We start from the raw sequence: 23526 nt of genomic DNA, 5'->3' as shown, positions 1-23526 counted from the left end.
GTCTATTGTTGCTAGGAAGTGAATGCAACGTTTTGAGGGAACTGTTATTGTTATACTTTTGTCAAGGGATGTGCCTGGATACATGCTATGTCTGGAGGGACTTCTGGGGTGTGGAAGAGAAGTAGACTTTTAGCTACTTAGTAGATATTTTGTATGGATGGGTTTATTTGCACTTCTTTCATCTCTCTCTTTCTGTTTCTCTCTCTCTCTCCCTCCCTCCCTTCCTTCTTCCCTCCCTCCCTCCCTCCCTCCCTCCATCTATCTTGTATGGATCGGTTTATTTGCACTTATTTCATATCTACCTATCGCCATCTATTTTGTATGAATGGGTTTATTTGCATGTATTTCATATCCATTTGTCTCCACCTATATTACACATGTTGACCCATTCGTTGAATATCATAGCCAAGAGGGCAGGGACAATTTTTGTCTTTGAATAGCACTTAATAAATGCTTGTTGATTGATCGTGCAGTGTAGGAGTTTGTCGTTATGCACTGTTTATTTGTTCTATATACGAGCCAGGCCAAGAGTGAGACAAATGCTCTCTGCAGTCCAGTAGGTGGAGCAAATAAGTGTGTGGGGTTTCCTGATTGACAGTTCAGAGGTTCAGCCACTAGATCACCCTGAGGTCCATTTCAGCTGACTGGGGTCAAGAGACTGGCCAGACAAGTCCTTTTTTCCAGGACCATTCCGCCTCTAAGGAGGTCGGGCAGAAGCTCCAAACTACCAGTCCCAGCATGCATCGTGACCTCAGAGAAGGTGGGGAGGGGGGGAACACCCCCTCCCCCCACTCCATTCCCTTTCCCAGAAGGCCGCGGGCGAAAGTGCGCCTGCGCAGCCCGGGCACCAGCTCGGAGCTCGGCTTGGAGCTCTGCCCGCCCCGCCCCCTCCCGGGTCGTCGCTTTCTGTTACAGAGGGAAGAGCCATTGGCTCAACTGGTCGTTGGCGTGCGCGCGTATACGCCTCCCTACGTCCCCACGTACGCACCTAGGGTTGCGTCCCTCCCTCCTTCCCCGTCAGCGCAGCGAGCTGGGCCGAGCGAGCCTCTGCTGCCGACTGGGGTCGCCCAGGCGGACCGCCCTGCTGCCACTGAGGTAGGTGCCCTCCCTGTTCCCCTGGCGCGCTCTGGGGGAGGCCGCCCCCTCTCCTCCTACCCCCCATTTCCTCCCCCATCTCCCCCTCCCCTCTCTCTCTTCGGCGGGGCGGGGCTTGTGGGGGGAGGAGCGGGGAGAGGTGGAACCTGGGCCCCACTAGGGTCGTAGGCCCCACCCTTACCCGGAGCCTCTTTCCTTCCTTTCCTGTCTCTTCCTGTGGCCCCTCCTGTCTGTCCGAGAGGAAGAATCGTGAGATGCTCAGGGGGAGGACTGTCTATAGCTTCCAGCTGATGTGGTGGAGACATCCCCCCCACCCCCTTTCGGTTTAGCGAGTGGGTTTGGGACTAAAAGCACAAACATAAAGAAAAGCACAGAATCTGAAACTGAGGGGATGCCCATCCATTGAGTAATGGCTGAATAAGTTCTGGTTTATGAAGGTGATGGGCAAGACCTTTGTGTTGAGGCGGGGGATGATTTTAGAGGAACTGTTGGCAAAGTGAAAGGAACAGGACCAGGAGAAAAGTTTATATACAGTAGAAACCTGTAAAGACAGTCAGTTCTGTCAACAGTCAACACAATCACCAAGGATTCGCGATGGAACATACCGACCACCACCAGAGAGGGCTGGTGCGTTTGGAGGGCAGATCTAAAAGGACATGGGCAATGTGTGGATTTGTTTTGCTTAACTATGTTTCTTTGTTCCAAAAGGAGTTGCTGTGACAGATGTTTTTGCTTGCCACCAATTTAGTGATTAACCTGTTTACCTCCATTTTAAATAAACTGATCTTCAAAGTTGATATGTGGGTATCACCTCCATACCCACAAGCCCCACTCCAGTGTGGGACAAAGATTTGTCACTGATTGCAAAAGCTGTGGGAATAAAGGAAGGAATGATACATTTAGGAAGAAAGCACTGAGGCACTGTGTGCTAAATACTGTGCTAAGTCCTGGGTGTGTAGCAATACAGGATAGAGACACTCACTGCTCTGAAAGAACCCACATTCTAATTGAGCAAACAATTCATATTGTACATTGGTAGCCAGGTAGGGGTGTTTTGGTCTGAGAGGTTACTGCTGATGTGAGCTGACGTTATACTTTAAGATACTTCTACGTAGTAGTGCCAACAGTTTTCATCAAGAATGTTTTAAGCATCTGACTAAATCTGATAAGCACATCTGGAATTTGACAAATAGCCTTCTGTTGAAGCCCTTGTTTCAAATTTTTCCCCAGTCCATTCCATTTAGTTGTCAAAGTACCCAAAGGGCAGTTTTTTTTTTATTTCTGACATCATAGTGGATGTTACCTTTAATACTTCAACTCTGACTAATCTGCCACCAAGGCATTTATTTTATTGTTTATTTTATTTTATATTTTCTTTGAATAATATTTTTCCCAATTACATGTAAAAAAATTTTTTAACAGTCTTTTTTAAAATTTTCAGTTCCACATTCTCTCCATTCCTCTCCCCTCCCTGAGATGGCAGGCAATTTGATATAGGTTATACATGTGCAATCATACAAAACATATTTCCATCTTAGCCACATTGTGAAAAAAAACAGGCCAAAAAAAAATGAAAAATAATATCCTTTGATCTGCATTCAGACTCCATCAGATCTTTCTTTGGAGTTGGATAGCATTTTTCATCATGAGTCCTTTGGACTTATCTTGAATCGTTGTATTGCTGAAAATAGCTTAAGTCATTTACAATTAATCTTTATACAGTATTGCTGTTACTGTGTACAGTGTTCTGGTTTTGCTTACTTCACTTTGCATCAGTTCACATAAGTCCATGTTTTTCAGAAATCATCCTGTTTGTCATTTCTTATAGGACAGTAGTATTCCATTACAATCGTATGCCACAAGTTGTTCTTCAATTGATAGACATCCCCCCAATTCCACATTCTTTGCTACCACAAAAAGAGCTGCTATAAATATTTTTGTACAAAGAGGTCCTTCTTTTTTAAACTCTTTGGGATACAGACCTAGTAGTTGTAATTGCTAGATCGGGTTGATAGCCCTGTGGACATAGTTCCAAATTGCACTCCAGAATGGTTGGATCAGTTCACAATTCCACCAGCAGTGCATTAGTGTCTCAATTTTCCCACATCCCCTTCAGCATTTGTCATTTTCCTTTTCTGTCATGTTAGCCAATCTGGTAGGTATGAGGTAGTACCTCAGAGTTGTTTTAATTTGCATTTCTCTAATCAGTAGCAATTTAGCACATTGTTTTATATGGCTATAGATAGCTTTGATTTCTTTTTCTGAAAGCTGCCTGTGCCTATCTTTTGACCATTTATCAATTGGGGAACCAAAGAGCAGTTCTGACCATGTCACTTTCTCTCCCCCCCCCAACTTCAGTGACTCCCAGTCACCTCCAGGATCAGACATAAAATCTTTTTATCTTTTAAAGCACTTCAGTACCTGTCTCCTTTTCACCTTTTTAGTCAATCAATCAAGAAACATCTATTAATCACCTACTAGGTGCCAGGCCCTGAGCTAAGTGCTGGGGGTACAAAAAGAGCAAAAGACAGTCTCCGCCTTTAAGGAGCTTACAATCTAATGGAAGAGATAATATGCAAGCAAATATATACAAATCAAGCTATACACAGCATAAATAGGAAGTAACTAATAGAGGGAAAGTGCTAGAATTAAAAGAGGTTGGGGAAGGCTCCTTGGAACTTAAAGGAAGCCAAGGGAGGTCAGTAGGTGGAGGGGAGGAAGGAGAGCATCTCTGGCTTGGGGGACAGCTAGAGAGAATGCCCAAAGCCAAAGGTGGACTGTGTAGTTCATAAAATAGCCAGGAGGCCAGGATGACTGGATCAAAGAATACCTGTCAGGGAGTAAGGTGTGAGAAAAGTGGAAAGGAAGGAGGGGACTGGGTTATGAAGGACTTTGAATGCCAAGCAGAGCAGTTTGTATTTGTTTCTGGAAGCCATAGGGAGCCACTGGAGTTGGAGGGAAGGGGGTGATGGAAAGCTTGACATGGTCAGACCTGTGTTTTAAGATGATCACTCTGATATCAGAGTGGAGAATGAACTGGAGAGCTAAGGCAAGGAGATCCAGAAGCAGGCACAAGGTGATGAGGGAAGGGGAGAAGGTTTTAGCAGAAAGATAACGGTTTTGGACGTGTGTTTAAGATTCGGATGTCCAGTTCAAAAGCAGTTGGAGATTCTAGATTGAAGGTCAACAGAGAGGCAGGATATAAGTAGATTTGAGAATTATCAATATAGAGATGGTAATTAGATCCATGAGAGCTGATGAGATTGCCTAGTGAAGTAATATAGAAGGAGAAGAGAAGAGAAGAGAAGGGGGCCCAGGACAGAACTCAGAGGGGCACCTGTGGTTAGAGGGAATGAGGATCCAACAAACGAGCCTGAGAAGGAACCTATAGAGATGTAGGGGGAAAATCAGAAAAGAGGGGTGTCTCTAAAACCAAGAAGAGAAGAGAGTATCCAGGAAAAGTTCAGCAGTGTCCTAGGCTGCACAGGGGTCAAGGGGAATGAGGACTGAGAAAAGGGCATTGGATTTAGCAGCTAAGAGATCATTGGTAACTTTGGAGAAAACTTTTGGTAGGATCAGAAGCCAGATGGGAGTTTAGTTACAAAGAGCTGGACCAATTGAAGGTTTTTTTGAGGAACGTGGGAGCCGTGGGCAGGAGGAAAGGAGCCAGTAGAGAGGGAGAGATTAAAAATAAGGGAAAATGTGGGGAGTGACCAAGGGGACAATCTGTCAGAGGAAACCATATTGCATGGGATCACTTAAATGGATAGAGCAGTGAGGCCACTTTTTTATGAGACAGGAGTGAAGGAGGAGAGGGGCAGAAGGCATCTGAGTGATAGGAGATGAGAGAGAAGAGAAGAGGGAGTTCATGGTGAACAGCTGTAACTTTTTTCTGTACAATATGAGGCAAGGTTCTCAGCTGAGAGAGGGGGAGAGGAGGAGGGAAGCCATGGACAGTTGAAGGAGTAATGAGAAGGTTTGCAAGAGGTGCTGTGAACAGTGGGAGAGTGAATTGCTAAGTAGGATTGCCTAGCAACAGTGAGGGCCAAGGTGAGGTATGTAATATCAATTTGTAGTGGACCCACTCAGAATAGTTGTGTGACTTTCTCCATTTTTGTTCAACTGCACATGTGTAAGAGTGCAGGTGACAAATGGTGAGAGTGATCCAAGGCTGAGGCTTGACTGGGTGTAATTAGAGATATCATAGAGGGACGAGGGACTCAAGACAGGACACCAGTGTAGAGTTGAATTGTTCACCAAGGGGTCAAGGTAGGCAGAAGATGAGAGTGTCTAGTGCTGGGGAGATGGCCTGGGAGAGAATTGAGGACTCAAGGGATGAGAGGTCACAGTTCAGATGAAGATTTTGGTTTGGTAAAGGAAGGCAGAGGGAGAGGTGAAAAGTCAATAAATAGATTGTGGTCAGATAAGGAAAATTCAAAATTTCTGAACACAGAAGTAGTGCATTTGTGGGTGATGGCAAGATTAAGAATATGACCATCTTTGTGTTTGGCTGAGATGAGCTCATGAGAAGTTAGTAGGTTGAGAAATGGAGTGGTTAGGGTGTTTGAGGGAGAGTCAGTATGTATGCCAAAGTCCCCTAGTATGAAGGCAGGAGTTGGAGAGGGGAGAAAGACTGAGTCCTGCACTGAACTGATTGAGGAAGAGAATTGGGGGAGGGGAATGACCTGGGGGGGAGGGCAGGACAACTACCAGAATTTGACTGGGTGGAAGATGTAGATTGTATGGTGGTGGCTGTTCAGTTATGTCTGACTCTTCATGACCCTATTTGGGTTTTTCTGGGCAGAGATACTGGAGTAGTTGGCCATTCTTTCTCCAGCTCATTTTTACAGATGAGGAATTCTGGCAAACAGGGCTAAGTGACTTGCCCAGAGTCATACAGCTAGTAAGTGTCTGAGGCCTAATTTGAACTCAGGAAGATGAGTCTTCCTGACTCCAGGCTGCCCAGATTATATGAACCTCAATAATAATAATGATATTTATTATTATTATAGCAGCCAACATTTCTGTAGTGTTTACTATGTACCAGGCACTATACTAAGTGATTTACAAATATTACCTCATCTGAGGTGATACCCTGGAAGGTAGATGCTGTTACGATCCCCACTTTACATATGGAGAAACTGAGGCAGGCAGCGGTTAAGGATCTGAAGCTGGATTTGAGTTTGGGTCTTCCTCACTCTGGGCTGAGTGCTGTATTTACTGTGGCCCATAGGAGAAAAGGTTACTGAGTGATGGGAGTCGACCAGGAGAACCTGGAAATGGCCATCCTGTCCATTTTCCTTCCTTTTGTGTAGTTTAGGATCCAGTGACACTGACCTCCTTGGGGTCTCCCATCATGCTTCATGCCCTGGTTGGCCCCCACACCTGTAATTGTGTTTGTCCTGTTGCCGAAGAAGACCATGCCATCAAAGAAATGATGACATGACTTGCACTTAACTTTGTTCTGAGTGAGGGAGTCACTAGCCTCACTTCTCCAGAGCCATCTGAATCCAGTGAGCAGATATTCATCAGGATGACTGGAATTGCCTCTCTATCCCAACCTCCACTTTTTAAATCTCCTTGACTTCCTTCCAGACTCAGCTCAAATACCACCTTCTTCCTGAGGTCTTTCCTCCTCTGCCTTGGCCCTGGAGATTTCTTGTGGACTTGTTTGCCTGCTCTTTCCATTATTAGAATCTGAACTCCCTGAGGGCAAGGGAGTGGCCTTAGTTTTATCTGCAGTGCTGATAAGTGCTCCTTGATTGATATTTATTGAATTCTAAAAAAATGTCTCCCACCCCCTCTAACTTCATACTAATTCTTTGAAAATAATTTAAGTATGCTCCAGCTGTATGTTAGCCCTTATTCAGTACCATTCTGTCCCTTCAGTGATGGAATCCGTTAAAATGTTTTTTTTTTCTTTCGGGAAAACAACCAAAGCTTGAGCTGAATAAACTGCCTATGTAATGCCCAGTCAAACTTTAGGAAATGTCTCCTGTAATCTTAAGAACCTCATGAAAAAACTCAGTTAAGTACGGGGTCCAAAGCAAAGATGTGGACTTTAATTTGGTTCTAATGATTTGACTGGCCTCTGATTATAAAGGTGGGCCCTATTTATAGGTAAGAAGCATTTGGAACATCTTAACCCAGACTTTGGATTCTTGTTTACTGCTTTGGAAGGCTACAGTTTTTTGTTAAGAGACTTCATTGTTGAAGGTGTTTACAAATCAACGTGTCATTTCTGAATGGTGGGGGTGGGGAAAAGAGTAAAGATGAAATCTGTTTTAATATAAATGTTGCATATGAGACCATAAGAATGGGTATGTCAACCTGCCTGCAAATATTTGACGTTTGCCTACTATTTACATTTCTATGTACAACAAAGAACACAAAAAGAGGAAGGTTGATAGCACTCAGATTCCATAGAGCCAACTTTTTTGAAAGTATGTAATAACTTCAACATGGTATTTTCAAAACTCTCCTACTTGTCTCTGCTTTGTTATGAATTTCCTTCTCTGTATGTAAAATGTTTCATTGTCTGCCTTTTTCTTTTTTGGGGGGGCATCACTGTTGCTGGCTTCCATCTTCTTCTACACCCCCATCCCTTATATAAAAAAAAAACAACAAGCTAATAACAAAGAAGCATATTCACTCAAAACAAATCCACGGAGTGGCCATGTCTGAATAGTAATGCCTCTTTGTAAAGTACATTTTAAATCAGATAGACATTTTGTATTTGACTCATTTTGTAATTGTTGGTTTTAACCATTTTCAGCTAAATTCAGCAAATATTTATTAAGTATTTAACTCTGTGCTGGACACTATACTAAATGCCCAAGTTAGAAAGAAATAAAAGGTTTTGTCCACCTTTTCATCTACCTCTTGGCCTGGGAGTGGAAGGGAATGCATTATTTATACAAATAAGTCAATCAAAAGCTAACACAAAGTCAGGCAGATAAATCTGGAGGAAGACAACCCTCTCCCCAGAGAGTGGGGGTGGGAGGAGCACAAGGAAAGGTCTTAATGTACAGGGTGGCAGCACCTGGGCTGAGGCTTGGAGTCATCTAGCAATTCTAAGCAGCAGAGGTGAAGACAGGATGTGTTTCAGTCACAGTGGAGTACCCATACCAGGGTATAAGAGTTGAAATGTTTTCAGAGAACAACTGGCAAACACCTTAGGCTGGAATGTAGCATGCATGAATGAGTAAAATGGAATAATATTGGACAGTTGGTGGGGGGATCCAGTTGTGAAGAACAAAAGACTTTGTATTAGGCTTAGGGCCTAGAGGGAGCCATTAGAGCTTCTCCAGCAGGGATCAGACCTGTGCTTTAGAAATGTCCATTTTGCAAATGAGTGGAGTTTGGGCTATGAATGAATGAATGCAAAAGAATTATTAAAGAGTTTAAGTACTTATATTAATTCTTTATACAAGGGGACTTCAACATACATATTGATACTTCCACAAAAACACTAAACTCCCAGTTTCTCAACTTATTTCCCATGACCTACTTCTCTACGTGCTTTAGCTACACAGAGATAGTCATACCCTTGACCTTTCTACCACCCACAAGTGCACTGCCTCCATCTTTAGGAATTCCCTTTTCTGATCACAATCTGTTGTCATTCTTCTTCTCCCTCTGCCTCACCTTCCCAAACCACAACCACTGATCCCTCCAGCCCTTTTTTCTCTCCTAAGCTGTGAAGCTGACACTGACTCCACCCTCCTCCTTTGCCCATATTGACCTCTTAGTGAACCAGTTCAGCTCTATAGCATCCTATTCAATCCATTGCTGCTCAGCAAAGCTGGAAAAAATCACAACCATGCTGATTGGGTTCACTGTGATTTTCCATCATGTAGCCTCAACTGGGTCCTCACTCCTGCTTGGCACTCCCTCTGTACCTCCCTTCTCACCTTACTCTTCCCCTCTCCACAACAAGTCTTCCAGACTTTCTTATCCCTCCTTAAACCTCCCATGGCTCCCCTTCCCCCCACTCTCAGCTAAGAACCCTAAGATGTGCTTCACAGCTCCTGAAAAACTGAAGCCAAGAGCCCCTCTTTCTCAGCTCACATCTCCCAGATACCTTCTGCCACGATTTCTGCCCCTGCCTATCTCACAAGAAGTGGCCCATCTCCTGACCAAGGAAAACCCCTCTCTATTCACCCTTGATCCTGTGCCGTCCTGTCTTCTCCAGCAGTTTGCATTGCTTACAATTGTTTACAGGTTGCTTCCCTACAAACATGCCCATATCTTTCCTAACCTCAAAAAACCCTCACTTGATCCATCCCTTCCCACTGTCATTCCATATATCTTTTTCCGTTTGTGACCAAACTCCTTGAGAAGGCTGTATACAATAGGTGTGTCAACTTCCTTTCCTCTCATTTATCTTAATTCTCTGCAAACCTGAACCTCTGCCTAGTGGATATGTTGAACTGAATGTCCTGTAGACATCTTAAACTCAATGTATCCAAAACTGAACTCATATTTCCCCCTAAGTCCTCCTCTTTTCCTAACTTCTTTATTACTGTTAAGGACACCACTATCCTCTCAGTCACCCAAGCTCTCAACTTCTCCCTCACCCTCTGTATCTACTCTGTTTCAACATTCTGTCAATTTTGACCACTCTTTTCTCTCTTAATACTGCCTCCACCCTGGTGGAAGACCTCATGTCTAGACTATTGCTATAGCCTGCTGGTTGATCTCCATATATCAGATCTCTCCCTCTCCCTCTCCCCTCTCCCTCTCCCTCTCCCTCTCCCTCTCCCTCTCCCTCCCTCTCCCTCTCCCTTTCCCTCTCCCTCGCTTTCCCCTTTACCCCAATTCTATACTCAGCTATCAGACTGAACTTCTTAAAGTGCCAGATCTACACATATCATCTCCCAATTCAATCAACTCCAGTGACTCCCTATCACCTCCAGGATCAAATATCAAATTCTCAGACATTCCAGGTCCTTCATAATCTGGGTCCCTTTTACCTTTCCATTGTACTTACAATTTACTCCCCTCCTATACTCTGATCCAGCGACACTGGCCTCCTTGCTTTTCTTGTGTAATCTCCTCACTCTATGTATTTTCACTGGCTGTACCCCATACCGGGAATTCTTTCACTCCTCATTTTCACCTGGCTTCCCAGGCTAAAATTCTACCTTTTATGAGAAAAGCCTTTCCAGATCTCACTGCCACCATTTAATGTTAACCAAAAAAAAGAAAGAAAAATCATGAGTCCATGCGAAATGCGCTGCATCTGGATTTATTACAAGAGAAAAGCACATGCATGTGGGAACACTGTATACCTAAGAGCCCAAGGGTGCAGGGAAAGCCTTGGGTATTTAAGTTACAGGGAAAGGGGGAGGTTATGGGGAGGGGAAAAAGACTAATCCCCTTCCAAAGGGGAGGAGAAAGGCCATGGCAAAAGTAGCATTCTATTCCCTTGGGAACTGCTAGACCATGAAGATAGAAGGGTCCCAGCTGCACAAACAGTTTCTCAGTCTGGTGCAGACTGACTGGCGCCTGTCTTGACTCCCAAGGATACACAGGGAGTCCAGCTTGGGGTGCAAACCACAAATTATGTCAGCTCAGGGGGAGCTTCATCCTTGACATGTTCAGGGCCTCCTGCATAGTCCACGTCCGGAGTGTCTAGAAAATATGGCAACTCAAGAAGACAGGTTCAGGGAGCCCCTTAAGAACCTTAATGCTTAGTTCCTTCTCTCTGTTGATTTTCTCCCATTTATACTGGCTGGAACTTGTTTGTGCATAGTTGTTTGCATATTTTCTTCTCCAAGTGTCTCTGAGCTCCTGGAGGGAAAAATTGTCTTGTGTAATCCCTAGCGTTTAGCACGGTATCCCACATAGACTAAACAGAGAAGTGCCGGTTAACGGACATGTGGAGAACTCTCCTTCTTTATCTCAGCCTCCTCAAGTCTCAACTACAGGCCCAGCATCTGCAAGAAGTCTTTCCCAGTGCTCTCCAGACTCTCTGAGATGACCCTGTTTCTTCTGTATGTATCTTGTATGTGTGGGGTTGTTAGCGTGTTGTCTCTCTCTTGAGAATGAGCTCCTTGTGACAGCTAGGACTTTTTCCCCTTACTTTGTATTCCTAGCATCCCTAGCACTTAGTACAATGCTTGTCAAATAGTAGGTGCTTAATAAGTGGTAGTTGATTGATCATCATCTAATGATATCAAGGACCTCTAGTGTTTCTAATGCCCCTTTCTTTGAGATTTAGTCCAATAAAAAATTACATGAGAAAGAGAGGAGAAAAGCTAAGTGAGGATAGATAGCTGTATTTTTTTTCTTTTTAATGCACATTAAAAAATAATAGCACCCAGAAAGTCTGTTTTCATATATATGTATGTATATATATATATATATATATATATATATATATACATATATACTATATATATATATACATATATACACACACATATGTATACATATATATATTTTATTTAAATAAATTTTTTTTAAATAGGTTTTTATTGATAGTTTTTGGTTGTTTTTCTGTCACTATAGTCATTCCCCCAAGAATTCCTCTTTCCCCCTTCCAAAGAGCCATGTCATATGACAAATACTATTTATTAGAGAGGGGAAAAAAATCAATGCAGCTGATCAATACATTGAAAAAGTCTTAAAACACAGTCCATGTGTAACACCTATGGACCTCCCTCCTCCACCAAGGGGCAGGTTCTTCTCGATTTTTATAATTTTGCTGTATTTACTTTTGATTTTTTTCATTTGTCATTGTTTCCATTTACATTGTTGTAGTCACGATGTGTATTGTTTTCTTGTTTCAGCTGACTTCACTCTGCATCAGTTCATATGTTTCCAAGCTTCTCTGCATTCATCATATACATCATTTCTTACAGCACAGTAGCATTGTATTACATTCGTGTACTGCAGTGTATTTAGCTATTTCCAAATTGATGGGCATCTACTTTGTTTCCAATTCTTTGCTATCATGAAAGATGCAGCTATAAATATTTTGGAATGTATGGAGACTTCTTATCAATGACTTTCTTGGGGTATAAACCCAGTGATGGAGTCTCTTATTTAAAGGATATGGACTTTTTAGTCATTTTATTTGCATAATTCCAAATTTCTTTCCAAAATGATTGCACCACTTCACAGCTCCACCAGCAATGTATCCCATCCTTCCAATGTTGTCTGTTGCCATTTTTTTGGCATTTTTGTCAATTTGCAGAGTGTGAAGTAAAAACCTCAGAGTTCTTTGAATTTCCTTTTCTCTTTGTTAGCCAGGCACTAGGTGAGGCAGTAGGAGACCCCTGAGCATCCAGTCAGGAAGACCCAACTTCAAATGCAGCTCTCTAACTTTGGGCAAGTCACTTAACCTTTGTTTGCCTCAATTTTTTCATCTGGAAAATGGAGATAATAATAACACCTTCCAGGCCTGTTGTTAGGATCAAATGAGATAATAATTAATTGTAAAGTGCTTAGCACAGTACCTGGCACACAGTAAGTACCATAGAAATGTTTTCTTTTTCTTTTATTATTAGTGATCTAGAGCATTCTTTTATGTAGTTATGGATACTTCGCAATCTTTTTGAGAACTATTTGTTCATATGCTTTGACCATTTATTTATTTATCCTATGGCTTTTAGCGTTTTATGTTTTTGTTAATCAGTCTTTTAAGTCATGTTCAACTCTTTGTGACTCCATTTGGGGTTTTTTTGGCACAGATAATGGGATGGCTTGCCATGTCCTTCTCCAGCTCATTTTACAGATCAGGGACCTGAGGCAAACAGGGTAAAGTGATTTGGCCAAGGTCATATAGCCATTATATACCTTGGATACCAAACCCTTATTGGAGAAATTTGATATGAATTTCCCATTCAACTACTTCCCTTCTCATCCTAGATGCCTTAATGTTGTCTGTACAGAAGCTTTTCAGTTTCAAGTAATCGGTTTATCTATTTTATCTTTTGTAAATGCCTCTGCTCTTTCGGTTAAGACTACGTATCTTACCCACAGCTGCAAGAGGCATGTGATGTTTCTCTTAATTATTTTATAGAATGATCTTTAGCATTAAGGTTATGTGTTTACTTAGAACGTATTGTGTAGTATGGTGTAAGGTGTTAGTCTAAGCCTAATTTCTGTTAGAATACTTTGCAGGTTTCCTAGCAGTTTTTATTAAGTAAGGAGTTTTTTCTAGGTTAATTTTTGTTATCTACTTTCTCAAACACTGGGTGATTGAATTTTTGATTCTCCTGGGAGTCATTCTAGACTCGTCAGTCTCTCTCACCTCTCATATCCAAGCTGCTGCCAAGGACTGTTGACTTCACCTCTGCAGCATGTCTGGAATATGCCCTCTTCTCTCCTTTGATTCTCTCTCCAACCTGGTGTAGAGCCTCACCTGGACTACTGGAATAACCTGCTTGGGGGTGGGGTGGGGGGAGGTCTGTCTGTTTCATGTCTCCCCACTCCAGTCTATCCTCCATTCAGCCACCAAAATGATCATGTTACCCCCCCCCACACACACACTCAATAAACTTCAGTGGCTCCCTATCACTTCTGGGAGTAAATACAAAATATTCTGTTTGGCATTCAAAGACCTCCATAACCTAGCCCCCCTTCATCCCTTTCCAGGCTTCTTACACCTTACTCCCTGATATGTACTCTTCAATTCAGTATCACTGGTCTCCTGGCTGATCCATGAACAAGATGCTCCATCCCTAGGCTCTGGCAGTCTCCCATGCCTGGAATGCTCTCTCTCCTTTGCTCCAACTTCTGACCTCCCTGCTTTCCTTTTAAGTCCCAACTAAATCTTCTACAGGAAACCTTCTCCAAGCCCTCTTAATTCCAGTGCCTTTCTTCTGTTAAGTATTTCCCATGTAGCTATGTATAACTTGCTTTGTATATATTTGTTTGCATGTTGTCTTCCCCGATAGGTTGTAAGCCCCTTGAGGGCAGGGACTGTTTTTTCCTCTCTGTACACCCAGCACTTAGCTCAGGGCCTGGTACATAGTAGGTGATTAATAATTGTTTATTGGTTGATAGTCTGTTCCATTGATCTTTCTTTCTATTCTTTAACCATTACTAGATGGTTATGATGATTGCTGCTTTATAATCTAGTTTGAGGTTGGAAGTGGTATTTTCTTTTTGTCCCTACTTTTTTTTTATCAGTTCCTTTGATAGGTTAGATCTTTTGTTAATTTGATTGGTCTGACATTAAAAGTATAAATTAATTTTGGTAGTATTTTCATTTTGTTATATTGGTATGCTCTAGCCATGAGCACTTAATATTCCTCCAGTTACTTAAGCTGTTCTTTAATTTCTTTTTTTAAAATCAAATTTCATTGTATTTTCAGTTCCAGATTCTGTGCCTCCTTCCCTTGCCCATTGAGAAGGCAAGAAATAAAAAAAAAAAGCAACTCATTATAATTATGAAGTCATGCAACACAAATTTCTGAATTAGCTATGTTAAAAAAAAAAGAATAGAAAAAGTAAACTTCCATCTGCTCTTGGAGCACATCAGTTCTCTTTCTGGAGGTGGGCAACATGTTTCATCATGAGTCCTCTGGGGTTGTAGTAGATTGTTGTGTTAATCAGAATTACTAAGTCTTTCACAGTTGATTATCTTTTATTTTTTATTGCTGTTCTCCTGGTTCTGCTTACTTTGCTTTGTATCAGTCCATATAAACCTTCCCAGGTCTTTGTGAGATAGTCTCTTTCGTCACTTCTTATAGTACAATAATGTTCCATCAAATTTATATACCACACCTTGTTCAACCATTCCCTAATTGATGGATATACCTTCAGTTTCTAGTTCTTTGCCACCACAAAAAAAATAAAAAGTGCTATAAATATTTTTGTGTCTATGGATCCTCTTCCTTCTTTGATCTTTTTGACTTATGGACCTAAAAATGGTGTTTCTGAGGCAGAAGGTTTGCAGTTTAATAGCTTTTTGAGTGTAGTTCAAAATTGCTTCCTTTCTACAATGATCAGACCAGTTCACAACTCTGCCAAAGTTCATTAGTATACTTGTTTTTCCATATTTTCTCCAGCATTTGTCATTTTCCTTTTCTGACATCTTAATCATTTTGATGCCTGTGAGATAGTCTTTCTTTAAGGAACACTTTGTAATTGAATCTATACATGTCTTTTGGGTGTTTTGGTAGGTAGATTACCCAGATTATTTCATGAATTTTTTAGTTATTTAGAATGGGATTTCCCTTTCTATTATTGCCTATTATGTTTTGTTATTATTATATAAAATGCTGTTGATTTTTGAAGGTTTATTATGTAGCCTGCAACTCTATTGAAACTATTAATTCTTTGCTGATTCCCTAGGATTTTCCAAGTATACCGTCATGTCAGCAACCAGGGATATTTTTATCTTCTCTTTACCTATCTATTCCTTTTATTTCTTTCGCTTATCTTATTGCCAGTGCTAGCATTTCCAGAACCATAGCAAGTAATAATAGGGAGAGTCAATATCATTTTTCCACTTAGCTGTTTTTTGGAGAAGGTTCTACTGTGTCCCCATTGAATGTAATGTTTGCTTTTCGTTTTACATAGATGCTTTTTTATAAAGGTCCTTTTATGCCTATACTTTGTAGGGTTTTGGGCATAAAAGAGTGTTGTACTCTGAGGCTTTTTCTACTTCTGTTGAGATAATCTTGTGGTTTGGGATGTTTTGATTTTTAATATGATTAATTATGTTGTTTCCCTAATGTTGAACCATCCTTGCCTCCCTGGTATAAATACTACTTGACCATAATGAGTGATTTCTCATATATATTGTTGTAATATGTTTGATAGGATTTTGTTTAATATTTTTTACATTTTCTTACAGTTTTCCGCATTTTATCTTTCCCTGGTTTAGGTATTATGACTATATTCGTCTCAAAAAAGACTTCTTTACAAAAAACACCACCTCTTTAATATTGAACCTCCCATTTTTTCCCTGTATGGTTTAGGTCAGATTTGCCAGTTAGTTCACCCTAGGCTGCAACCTGAGCTCCATTACTCTTTGGAACCCATTTCTATTCCCTCTTACATTTTCTAGTGGGCACTAAATAATCTTATTATTCAGGTTTCTTTTCTTTTATATTTTGAAGGTCTTTGTCTTGATGACTTACCAAACTTCTTTCTGAATTGAATTGTTAAATTTAACCACGCTATGTATCTTGGAGTTTGTGGCCTTGGTCCCCTCCTATCCTGTCTTTCTGGACACAATTTAGGAATTTTTTAAAATTGCTATTTCATTTTGTCTGTTAAAGTTTTTTGTCCTGTCATGTTCTTCTGAGAAACTTATGATCCTTAGATTGTCTCTAGATTGGCCTTAATTTACTTCTGTGTATTTGCATTCCAAATCCATTGTTTTCTTTTTTTGTTTCTTTGGTGAGGCTTGCTACGATAGATTCCATTTATTCTGTTGTGCCTGTTATTTCTGTTGTATAGGCCATAAATCCTGCTCTCATTCTCATTTTTCTTTTGAGCCACTCAGGAACTATCTTCTCCTCAAATTCCACAAGGTCCTCTGTCTCATCAATGTGAGATTGTTTTTCTTTATTTTGCAGTATTTGTTCATGGACTTCTGAACTCAATTTACTAGATCTGGAGGTCTTATTTTCTTCTGTTTTTCCTGTTGATTTATCTGCTTATGTTCAAGGTCTTTGAATTGTCTTCTCCCTGAAATCTTTGCTAATTTCAGTCTTTTTAAAATAAAAACAACAGGAACCCTTACTTCCCCCTGTCATTCACTTGCTGGCTCCCCTGCTCCCTTCCCTCTGATGATTGTTTCCTTAGGGGCTGAATTTCAGTGGCTCAGCCTCTTCCCACACTGGTCAATTCACAGTTCACCAGTCTTCTTACATCTTACTCTCCTCCTCTACTCTGGGATCTAGCCACACTGACCTCCTGGCTCTTCCTACAATCAGATTTCATATTCAAAGTGTAGTGATTCATGGGTGTTAGGCACCTACAGGCATCAATAACAAGCAGTTATGATTCTGATCAAGAGGCTTTTCAACTGAAAATCAAAGGAGAGGAAAAACTGCTTATGTGTTTCCATTCAGTCAGACACCACTTCAGTTCTTTTCTCTGGAGTTTTTATTTCACTCTTTGTCTCTTACTTTTTCTCTTCTAAGGATTTTTGTAGTTTTCATGGGAAATCCATTTTTTTTTCTTTCAGCTTCTGCTTGTAGTTATTATGGAGTTAGGATTATCCACTAAGATGGTCAAGAAGTGAGGATCGTGGATGGTTCAGAGCAGCTGTGTCAATGGAAAACCGGGCCATTAAACCTTTCATAAGGAGCCCTGAGGTCACATATCGACCTGGAAAACACATCTATGTTTACTGCCTTTTTCGTTTAGTTTGTTAGATATGTCCCAATTACATTTGATCTGGTTCTGAGATACTTACAATTGTGTGTCACTCTGGTTTACACCAGTCCCTTCCAGCCTTTTTGCATACAGGAACCCCTTTTTGACATCAACCAAGTTTAAGAATTCCCGCAATTGGGAAGGGAGGGAATAGGCATTTATTAATTGCTTGCTATGTGCCAAGCACTGTGCTGAGGGGCTTTATAATTAGCACCTCATTTGATCCTCACAACAACCCTGCTATTAACCCTGTTTTTTAGCTGAGGAAACTGAGACAGAGGTTAAATCCCTTGTCCAGGATCACACAGCGAGGACATGTCTGAAGTCAAATTGGAACTCAGGTCCAGCACTCCCCATCCCCAGCACCACCAGAATATACATGATACTGAAAGGCTTCTGGGAAGCTCATAGGAGCATCTCTCTGTATGTAAATAGTACATGTTCAAACAAGACATATTCCTGCAGTCTATAGGAATTTTGCTTACGGAAGGATCATGAGAGGAAGTGGGCTGTTAAAATGTAATAGGGTGCCTGGAGAGCAGTCTGGGGATACTAACCCCTTTTAGCCAAATTTTAGGGTAGGAAGAAAAACCGTAAGGGCTGGGCCCCAGAATGGGACTGACAGTGTGATATTCAAAGATTTGAGAGAAAGCAGATGATGTAGGAGCACTAGACTAGGAGTCAGGGCATCTGCTACTTACTGTGTAACCATGAATAAGTCATTTATCCTCTGAGCCTTAGTTTCTTCAGCTTTAAAATGGAGACAATAATACTCATACTGATAGGAAGCAATCAAAAATATTCATGTCTTCATCCCATGCATTGTTGGCTAGCTTCAGCAACCTGGAATTTAGACCATCTTCTAGCCTATTGACATTTTTGTTCTGAACTGTTTGAATAAAAGAATCGAAAGAGTCATGGGATAGAAACAGCATCTTCTCAATGTCCTAGTAGCTTGGGGGGCACTACAGGGCACAAAGTGCTGGACTTGGTGTCTAGAAGCTCTGAGATCAAATCCAGCCTCAGAAACCTATGTGACCTTGGACAAGTCACTTCACCTTTGCCTGTCTCCATCTCCTCACCTTTAAAAATTATTCCCATTGTTCATCCTTTGTTCTGGAAGAAGGAAGACCAATGATGTCTTCAAGTGAATTGGATTTAAGTGAGGCAGAGCTGGTGCAGCTCTTACTGTCAGCCTCACTCTCTCCTCCAGGGTTATGGGAGTCGAGTGGTAAGACATAAGTCAGGACAACTGACTATGGTCCCAACCTTTAAAATGGCAATCATGAATAACACCTTCCTCTTGGGTTTGTTGTGAGGATCAAATGAGCTCATATTTGTAAAGTATTTTGCAAATCTTAAAGCACTATAGAAATGCTAGCTGTGATTATTAGCCCTACCCCCATATAAGTTAGACTAGTTTTTCTTTAAATAGTGTCAAGAAATACCTCACGACTTGGTTGGCTCATGAATAAAGATGCTTAGCCGACTGACATGGATCACTTGCTCAACTACTGTGTACAAAACAGTCTTGAGGAGCTGCAGGTGTGCCCTGTGATGCGTGACTGATGGATCACAGTGTGTCATTTAGGCAAGGGGGCTTCCCTTCCAGCTAAATCAACTTGAGGGGTCTTCAGTGTTTCTGTTCTTTTTGAATGTCATTCTCTGGCTAGAAGTAAATCTCTCATTCTGTTGGATCATTTTGTTTCAATATTAACCCTAAACTACCCGGGACCTACCTATCCTGAGTCAGCCAAGAACAAGAGGTGACTAATAGATTGATGTCCTTTGGAGGGAAAGTAAGTCACCAGTGTTCTGTCCTGGGACCTTGGTGATCAAACTTGTGGGCACCACTCAATTGGAAGTAATAGCCAGTGTGTTAGAAGACAGCTTGAGGATCCAGAACGTCTCAGCAAACTCAAACACCAGGCTGAATTGGACAGGCTGCACTTAGAAAGAGGTAAATGTTAGGTTATTTGGATCCTTAGTACTGTACAGAATTGGAGTCGACAGAAGTTCAACACTCATGTGACATTTGGCTGCATTCAAAGCAGCTGAGTATACACAGATAAGGAGGCAGCAGATGGTCTGATCAGATCCCGTATATGATAAAAGGTTGGCTTCTGACACAACCTTTTAGGACAGTCCTAGAGAAGCCAGGTGGCTCTAGTTAGTGAAGGGGGACCAGGATGTTTGAGATGGCTTGAAAACATGGTGTTGCAAAAGGAACAGTTGAATGTTCACCTCTGTTTGAAGCCAGGGTTGCTTTTTGTTCATATCCCCAGTGCTTGGCACATACTAAACACTTTATTGAAGCATTCATTCAGTCTCTAGCAGCCACATGGAGATTAGGTTGTGCAGAACTAGGCCGACGGGGGAAAGTGCGAGAGGAGCAGATTTGAGGATGATATACAGAAAACTGGCCTGAAAATGGCCTTCGCTGAAAGTGTTCTCAAGGGAGTTGTGAGGTCATCTTCCAGATTTTAGGAGAATAAGCTCTTTGAGGCATGTGGTTCTTTCTCTCCCCAGTACTTGATACATGTTAAGCTGTGGCTGAGGTATTGATGGTGGATTGCATCAAGTAGAGATTAAAGGAGAAGACCACGTACGCTTCCTTCTTTCTCAAATAATTTTGTAGGTTATTCCCATAGTCAGGTTGTTGTTGGTTGGTCATTTCAGTTGTATCTGACTCTGTGGCCCCATTGGGGGATTTTCTTGGCAAAGATACTGGAGTGGTTTGCCATTTCCTTCTCCAGGTCATTTTATAGACGAGGAAACTGAGGCAAACAGTGAAGTGGGTCACATGGGCTTAAGCTTGGGTCACATAGTAAGGGTCTGAGCCAGATTTGAATTCAGGGAGATGAGTCTTCCTGATACTCTAAGCACTCATAGTCAAGTTAGTAGATATTTATTAAGCATCTGCTATATGTGCTTGTCACTTGCTAAGCACTGGGGATACAAAGACAGGCAAAAAGCATTGCCTGCCCTCAAAAAACTTAGTCTAATGGGGGAGACACCATGCAAACAATAAATATCGATACAGAGTAAATTGGAGATCACCAACAGAGGGAAGGCACTGGCATTTAAAGAGGATCTGGAAAGACTTCTCAAAGAAGATGGGATTTTACCTGGAACTTGAAGGAAGCCAGGAAAAGTCAGGAGGCAGAGAAGGGGTACGAGAGAACTCCAGGCAGTGGGAAATACCCAAATTCAGGTGATCTCCTGTGGAGTTTTATGAAGGAAGCAGCAAAGAGGCTGTTGTCATTAGATTGTAGCATCCAGGAGGAGGTAGGAAGGGCTTGAGTTATGCTGGCCATAACCTGAATGACAAGCAGAGCATTTTGTATTTGATCCTGGAGGTGCTAGAGCACCACTGGAGTTTGGAGTCAGGGAGTGACATTGACCTGCATTTTAGAAAAATCAGTTTGTTATCTGAGTGGGGGATGGAAGGGGAAGGAATACACATTTCTTTAGCTCCCATTGTATGCCAGGCATCATATTAAGTCATGGGGTGGGGGGGACCCTTCAGCCTTGAGGCCACCTATGGCCTGCTAGGTCCTTGGGTGCATCCTTTTGACTGAGTCTGAGTGTCATAGAACAGATCCTTTTATTGAGGGGGTTTGTTCTATGAAGTTTGGATTCAGTCAAAGAGCCTCACTTGAGGACCTAGAGGTCCACATGTGACCTCAAGGTTAAAGGTTCCCCACCCCTATATTAAGTGCTTTACTAATATTATCTCATTTGATCCTCACAACAACCTTGGGGTTGTTCTTATCCCTGTTTTACAGTTGAGGAGACTGAAGCAGACAGTGATGTAGTGATTTGCCCAGGGTTACACAGCTAGCAAGTGTAGGAAGACAAACTAGAACTCGTTCTCCAATTTGGTTTGGTTGTTGTCCTTTGTATTTGAAAATAACCAAACAGACATCACTATGTTGGGGTCAAGGTACAGTGTGTCTGACTGTGGCTGATCAGACCAGTACTAGCGTGGAAGGTTCTACCACAGGTCAGGCAAAAATAGTCCCAATGAACATTTGGGGTGGAGATGGCTCTAGATTTGTGTATGGCTCTAGATTTGTGTATCTCATATTTCCTTTGTGCTACTGCAATTTGACTTTGCTCAGGGAGCACAGAACCTTCTTTGATGCAGGCACATCATTCTGGGTGGTCCTGTGCCAGTGTCTCCCATGTCTCACAATCAGTTTCAGAGTTCTTCAGAGAGTCCTTGAGAGTGTCCTTGTATCTCTACTTCCAACCACCATGTGAGCATTTGCTTATGTTGTGTGAGTTCTCCATAAAATAGTCTTTCGGATAAGTGTACATTTGGCATTTGAGCTATGTGGCCAGCCCATCAAAGTTGCAATTCTCTGGCAGTTCAGCTCAAGAAAGGACCTCAGTGTCTGCTACCTTATCCTGCCAGGTGATCTTCAGAATCTTCCTAAGACAGTTCAAGTGGAAGCGATTCAGTTTCCTGGCATGATGCTGGTCTGGGTTTTATAGACATACAACAGTGAGATCTGCTAGGTGGAGAGAGAGCTGTGGGCTAGCTCTGGGCTTGTAATCAGGAAGACATCTTCATGAGTTCAGATACTTACTAGATGTTTGTCCCTGGGCAAGTCACTTCACCCTGTTTGCCTCAGTTTCTTGTCAGTAAAATGAACTGGAGAAGGAAATGGCAAACGACTCCAGTGTCTTAACTGAGAAAACGCAAATGGGGTCATGAAGAGTCAGACGTGATTAAAACAACTGAACAACACAACGGCTCTGTAGACCTTCAGTCTGGTAGGCAGCCTAATACCTCTTCTTTCCTACACTTTCCTTTGGAGCCTTCCAAACACTGAGCTAGCTCTGGCAGTGTGTGTGTCAACCTCATCATCTATCTGGACCTTCCTGGAAAGTACACTGACAAGGTAAGTGAACTTGTCCACAGGATTCAGAATTTCTCAATTTGCTGTAACCAATGGTTCCATGTGTGGATTTTGTGATGTTGACTGATCGAGAACCTCTGTTTTCTTGGTGTTAATTGTTAGGCCATAATTAGCACAAGTGGCAGAGAATTGATCCATATTCTGTTGCTTTTCAGCCTCAGAAGCTGCATAGGGTGTACAATCGTCTGTGAACAAAAAGTTGCACACCAATTCTCCCTCCACTTTCGTCTTAGCTTGTAGCCTTTTCGGGTTAAATAATTGACCATCAGTGCAGTAGCTGACCTTGATGCTGTTTATGTCTTCATGCCACCTTTCAGTGAAGGCATCTGACAACATTGTTGAAAACATGATGCTAAAAACAGCATGGGAGCAAGCACACAGTCCTGCTTCACTCCACTGGTGACTGGGAAAGCAAGAGAGCATTGTCCATTATCCTGGGGGCTGCCACACAATGCTGATGAACTTCTCCAGGCAATCAAATTTTGCCATGATCTTCCACAAATCTGGTCAGATTGATGAACGTTGTATGCAGACCTTTGTTCTGCTCCTGGCATTTCTCCTAGAGTTATCAGGCAGCAGATACCATATCAACTGTTCCTCAGCCCTTCCTGAAGCCACCACAGTGGCTCTTGGGTAGATGACCATCTTCCAATTGAAGGATCATCCTATTAAGGAGAACTCTGGCAAGAATCTTGCCAATAATATCTAAGAGAGAGATCCCCCTGTGGTTGTCACAGGACAACCTATTTCTTTTTCCTTTATAGAGATATTCATTGGAGGCATCCTTCAACCTCCTGAAGGATAACTTCCTCTCATCATATAACCCAGATGATTTCAGACAGTTTTTGTATGAGCCATGGACTCTCCCCCCCACCCCCCACCTTGTAAATCTCAGCTAGAATAGAATCAATACCAGGCAGTTTGCCACAGGAGAGGAACTTCTGTTGGAAGTTCAGCTAGAGAGGGATTGGCTTCAACCTGAGGTACAACCTGAGGCATATAGGTTAATGACTGCAGTATTGATTGATGATGCTCTGTTGAGAACACTCTGGAAGGGTTCAGCCCATCTCTTCAGGATCATGTCCTCATCACTTATCAACGTGTCTCCATTGGCACTGAGTAGCTGAGATGCACCATAGGTCTTTGGCTCATAAAT

The 23526-nt window shown here is 42.0% G+C and overlaps 1 protein-coding gene across 2 annotated transcripts in view; it reads left to right on the top strand.

Annotated features, from left to right (window-relative positions):
* Positions 1–826: 826 nt before the first annotated feature.
* VAMP7 (vesicle associated membrane protein 7) overlaps positions 827–23526 on the top strand; it is a 71885-nt gene continuing 49185 nt past the window's right edge. The window contains exon 1 of one of the 2 annotated variants that reach the window (XM_072626028.1): positions 827–1095. The gene's annotated coding sequence lies outside the window, so the exon portion shown is untranslated. Of the gene's footprint in view, positions 1096–22082; positions 22353–23526 lie in introns of those variants that run through there. The other variant, XM_072626029.1, reaches the window with a different exon arrangement.

The sequence above is a fragment of the Notamacropus eugenii genome, chromosome X (genome assembly GCF_028372415.1).
Source record: "Notamacropus eugenii isolate mMacEug1 chromosome X, mMacEug1.pri_v2, whole genome shotgun sequence".
Taxonomy (NCBI): domain Eukaryota; kingdom Metazoa; phylum Chordata; class Mammalia; order Diprotodontia; family Macropodidae; genus Notamacropus; species Notamacropus eugenii.
This window is presented reverse-complemented; position numbering and strand designations above follow the sequence as displayed.